Genomic DNA, 6,000 nt, shown 5'->3' on the forward strand with positions numbered 1-6,000 from the left:
GCTCTGAGTGACTGTGCCAGCCAGGACACACAACCCCAGAACAGGTCAGGTTGGAAGGCACCCCTGGAGGTCACCCAGCCCACCCTCCCTGCCCCAGCAGTGTCCCCAGGAGCAGCCACTCAGGGTTGTCTTTTGAATATCTCCAGGGAGGGTGACCCCACACTGTCTATGGGCAGCCTGTTCTGGTGCTCAGTCACCCTCACAGCAAAAACCTTCTTCCCAATGTTCAGGTGGAACTTCCTGTCCATCAGTTTGTGCCTGTTGCCTCCTGTCCTCTTGCTGGGCACCACCGAGAAGATCCTGGCTCCGTCCTCTTGGCACCTTCCTTTCAGATACTTACAGACATTGACTGGAGATCTTATCTTAGTTTGCACCTTATTTGATCTTATTCTGGAGATCTCTTCTCCAGGCTAAACAGGCCCAGCTCCCTCATCCCATCCTCCTAAGAGGGATGCTCCAGTTCTCCCCATTGCTGGGGGACTTGCCCCAGGAGCTCCGTGTCTGTCTTGTCCCGAGGAGCCCAGCACTGGACACCATCCCAGGTGAGGCCCCACCAGGTCTGGGTAGAGGGGCAGGATCACCCCCCTGACCTGCTGACATGGGCAGGCAGTGCTGCAGGACTGTTGCTCCCTTTGGGAGAGGACAGGGGCACCTTTTTGGGAAGCCTTTGCCCCGTTGTGCTGCCCCAGCTCTGGAAGCAGGAGCAGCCTTCAGCTGGAAGGGCCATTAATGTCACCCTCCACAAGCACTGTGCTCACAAAGGAACCTGCCAAGTGTAGCACGTTTTAATTTGCTCTTTTCCCAAGCATTCCTGGGTTTATGGCTCGGCTCAGGCTGGATACAACTCTGTGCAGACATAAAGCTCCCTCCAGAGGGTCACTCCACACCACAACCTTTGGGGGCTCCCTCGAGGACACTGATGTGCTGTTTCCTGGAAAGCATCTGCCCCAAATTGGGGGTTTCTGTTGGATTTTGCAGAAATCTGAGCTTTGGAAGCTGGCAGGGACGTTTGTCTGTGTGGTGGTTGTGTCTGGCAGGCTGCTGGCTGAGCACAGGTATGTTCTCTGCTTTAAATGCTTGGTTGTTTTCAGGTGGTATGGATTTGGGAACATGGGAATTATGTAAAAATGAAAGAGAAAGGGAGGAAAAAAAAGGAGAAACTTGAGAGAAAATGCATTTTGAGTGATGCCTGCACCACGTTGAGAAGCACATTTGCAGTTTCTTACCATCTGTAGCAACTTGTCCAAAGCAAACATTACCAGTCAGTCCAGGTTTGGCTGCATAATTGCCATAAACCATTGCAAGGGCATCCAGAATAGCACAGCCCTGGAACTACTTCTAGGATTAGGTCCTACTCCCTTGAAAAATAAACCTTGGCAAGAGCTCAGTTCTCCCTAATAAAAATTCCATTTTCACAGCTCTAATCAAGTTTTCCAGAGCTCTGGTCCAAATAAGAAACTGCTCACAGAATATCTGACCCAGGAGAACAAGATGGAGCTTTTCATTTAAAGCAGCACCAGGCTGGAAATTTCCAAAGTTCCCAGTGGTTCACCTGTGGCAAAGCTGTGGAGTGTGTCCCAATAAATCCATCCCTTCCACGGCAAAGCTCCTGGTCCCTGCTTGCAGGTGGAAGAGTCTCCTTTGGAGGACTCTTCCAGAAATGGCATCTCTCTTCACAGACAGGCTGAGAGAGCTGGGGGGGGTTCACCTGGAGAAGAGAAGGATCCAGGGAGAGCTGAAAGCCCCTTCCAGGGCCTAAAGGGGCTCCAGGAGAGCTGGAGAGGGACTGGGGACAAGGGATGGAGGGACAGGACACAGGGAATGGCTTCCCAGTGCCAGAGGGCAGGGAGAGATGGGATATTGGGAAGGAATTCCTGGCTGTGAGGGTGGTGAGGCCCTGGCACAGGTTTCTCAGAGAAGCTGTGGCTGCCCCTGGATCCCTGGAAGTGTCCAAGGCCAGGTTGGACGGGGCTTGGAGGAACCTGGGCTGGTGGAAGGTGTCCCTGCCCATGGCAGGGGGTGGGACTGGATGAGCTTTAAGGTGCCTTCCAACCCAAACCATTCCAGGATTCCCTGATTCTGTGAAGATCCTGTTGTGTCCCTGGAATCCCTCCTTGATTGTCACTCACCTGCCCTCCTCCCCATCAGCAGGAGGCACTGGGATGTCACTGGGGTGTGATGGGTGGTGACTGCAGGATTGATCCCGTTATACAGTGTATTTCTGCATTTCCAAGAGGGAGATTTCAGGGCTGTGGGGCTGCTCCCAGGATTGATGGCCAGGTCTGTGCCAGTCAGCTGGAGCTCAGCACCAAGTGTTGGAAGAGCTGCTCCTCAAGTGAACAGCAAAGGCAGTTTTATGTCTAATCATTTGAATTGTTTCCTTCCATTGTTCCTCAGCCTTAGATCCAACTGTTCCACAGCCATTCTCAGTGCAAGTGTATTTTTCTTTTCGTGTGATAAATGCTCGTCTGGCAATATTTGGGAAACAAAGAACCCATGAGTGCCTGGGAGAGAGATGATCCAGTTACATGTAACCCTGGGATAAATCCCTACTTGTTACACAGTGCAGGGGATTGGAGTCCTGGAATCCCTGAGGTTGGAAAAGATCTTCAAGGTCACTGAGGCTAGTGGAAGGTGTCCCTGCCCATGGCAGGGGGTGGGATGAGATAAGCTTTGAGGTTCCTTCCAACCCAGACCATTCTGGGATTCCACAGACTTGGCCATCCAAATGACAGCAGAGTCTGGAGGAGAAAGGAGGAAACCACAGCCACAGTTCATCTCTCAGGCTGACTGGGCTAAAAGATGCACAGAAACATAAAAACCCCGGGCAGGATCGTTCCTTAAACGCTCACATGGGCTCCTAATTGTGGAAACATGTTGGATTATGTGATACCATGGGGTTATATAACACCTTTTATGAAACTCTTGGCACGAAAACAATGCATAAAAATAACAGATGTGGCAAATCACAACCATGTTCTGGAATCTTTCTGCAGTTCAGTTTAGTGAAAACAATAGACTGGGTTTAAATTGGGAATTTATTTTTTTTTTTCCTCCAAAAAAATGTCTAAGGGCAAAGAAGCATTTGACAGAATAAAAAGGCTGAAAGTGCAAAAAGGACTTCTCCTAAAGAAGTCTGGAGGTGGTTGAGAGTCCAGGGTAGCAAAGGGTGTGAGAGGGATGGAGTGACCTTCCCCTACTTTCAGGGAGACCTTCCTTCTAAGCCAGGCAAGGGAAAAGTGGTCCTGGGGCGTGTCCCAAGGGAATGATGGTAAACCAGGATCCTGATGGAGAACCAAGTGTGCAGCTGTCCTTCTAGGGCCATCACAGTGCAAATGTGGCACTTGGGGACACAGTTTAGACAGGCTTGGCAGTGATGGTTGGACTCAATCTTAGAGGGCTTTTCCAACCTTAATTATTCCATGATCCCTTCTGCAAAACCCAGAGGGATGCCTGAGGTGAGCTGTGAGTGCAGGAGGATCTCAGCCAGGTGGGTGTCTGACTGCACCCAGTCCTTCCCCATCCCAGGAGTTCTCTCAGATGGGTTTGCAGTGCTCCACAGGAGAGGTCCTGGGTGTCAGGAATGTGGCTTTCCCACGCTTCTGTGAAGCTGTGCTGCTGATAAGAGGCCCCTCACAGCCTGTAATCGGAGCAGGATCTGCCCGAGAGCGAAGGTGCTGTGACTGCACCGGCGGGTAACGAGGAACAGCCTCCAATTAAACACCAGCTCCTCCCGTTTGTTGTGGTACACGGTGTCCTGGGCACAGTCAGAGCACCTAAAACCAGACCCAGGGCTTTAAACTGTGAGGCAGCGCTGGAATAAGAAATTGGATCTTGCTGGGAGTCGTGTGGTTTTTTAATCTCCTCTCTGGCCATCAGCCTTTATACATTGATTCCTACTTTGGCACAAGCCCTGGCTCCAGTTGGCACTTGGGACCATCCTGGTATGACAGCTCCTGCTTCCTAGAACTGAATTTGGCCTCCAGTCTGCTCCATTATGTCCCATTAATTCATAATTCATTGTTTGAGAGAGCCCAGATGTGAGCGCAGGACCGGCCGCTCCGGCATCTCTGAGCCACTTGGCCAAGAGGTGCCAATCATTTCTTGGTATCATTTGAAAGAATTTTGGTTCCCAGATGGGGAGAAAAACTGCAGGACATCTTCAATGGTAAAGGGAAAAACCTGTACTAATAGCCTTTCTTTATTAGTAGAGAAAAGAAAGATATTTTAGCTAAAGGCTTCCAAATTAAAAAAAAAAAAAAAAAGAAAAAAAAGGGAAATTTCAACTGAAAGAGAGAACTCACTGTTTTGAAAGAGTTTGCAGGGTGGAGAACATCGAACTGAAAGGATCTTGTGTAACTTTGCTTTTTAGGTCTAAGACTAAATTCCCTCATTTATTCCTTTGCTTTACCACAGGGACATGGCTGAGGAATGCTAAGGAAGAGACTGATTTTTGGACTAGCTGGAAGCATGTGGCATCTTCCAGGATCGGCCCCAGACACTTCTGTCTCTAATTTTTGTCCAGACAGCTGATATTTCATAGCTCTTCCCATCCTCCAAGTCCTCTGTAAGTGTTAAGTATTTTTGCATCCAGCAAATGGAACAATAAGGGAGGACTTAATTTTCCCATCTGTCAACTAGTCCTGAACAAGTTGTACGTCTTTCTCTTTAGAGTGAAATCTCAGCTAAATTAAAAGCTTTAGTGTTCATTTTCATGTAACAGAGGTTCTGAAAGAAATTCTGTCATCACATTGCTGCCTGAGTTTTATATTTTTTTTTAACATATTACAAATCACAGAAGACTTGTTTTTGTAATTTGGTGATGGTGGCTCTGTCTTGGGTATCTAAGCTCGGCTCATGCTGCCCCAAAGCTATGTACCTCTTGTTGATCCCAGAATTGTCAAGGAATCAGGGAATGGTTTGGATGGGAAGGGACCTTTAAGATCATCTCATCCCACCCCCTGCCATGGGCAGGGACACCTCCCACCAGCCCAGGTTGCTCCAAGCCCTGTCCAACCTGGCCTTGGACACTTCCAGGGATCCAGGGGCAGCCACAGCTTCTCTGGGCAACCTGGGCCAGGGCCTCAGCACCCTAACAGGGAAGAATTCCTTCCCAATATCCCATCTAACCCTGTCCTCTGGCAGTGGGAAGCCACTCCTTGTGTTCTGTCACTTCAAGTCCCTCTCCAGCTCTCTTGGAGCCTCTCTGGCCACTGGAAGGTGCTCTAAGTTCTCCCAGGAGCCTTCTTTTCTCCAAAGTTTTTGAGGAAAAATGCTGTGCATTAGGGATTGTTAGTGGTGTTGGCAAAGGAAAGCTCTGGGGCTTTGGAGAGATTTCTGTGCTGCTGCAAAGCTCGAGGACCACGAGCAGGTGGTGATGCCACGGGCTCCATCGTGCCCTGCTGAGGATGCTGAGCACGGGCTGGGCTTTGCTGCTTTCCAGACAGTGTTTGGGATAATTCTGTTTGTCTTGGGCTTGACTTTCCAAGGCCAAGCTCCCAAGAGCAAACCCTCTGAGTCTGGTCGGTCCCTGTGGGTGTGGGAGGTGCCGACACATTCCAGACCATCCCGGTGGGCTCTGGAGCTGAGAGACTTGTTGGCTCTTGGTGACCTGTTGACTCTGTGTGGTGCTGCTCTCTTTGCCCTCTCAACCCTGGATCTGCAGCAGGGGGTGACACAAGAGGTGCCTGGGGTGCAGATATCCCCTTGTCTCCCCGTCCTTGCTTCCTTGCAGGAGATGTTATCCGGCCTCACGTCATCCTCCCCCAGCATCACCCAGCTGGCAGGCTGAGATAATGGCTGAGAGGGGAGATAAGAAGCTCCTTCCCTTCTCCTCCCTCGTCTGGAGCACCAGCAAATGGTGAGTCTCCACTTCCACAATCCCACTGTTAAAACCCATGGGAAAGTGGCACCCAAAGGAGATGGGTCACACCTGCCCCCTCGGTCTCTGGAAGACAGATTTGTCAGTGCAAATCTGGGGTGAAAGAAGTGAAATAGTAA

The sequence above is a fragment of the Pseudopipra pipra genome, chromosome 12 (genome assembly GCF_036250125.1).
Source record: "Pseudopipra pipra isolate bDixPip1 chromosome 12, bDixPip1.hap1, whole genome shotgun sequence".
Classification (NCBI taxonomy): Eukaryota; Metazoa; Chordata; class Aves; order Passeriformes; family Pipridae; genus Pseudopipra; species Pseudopipra pipra.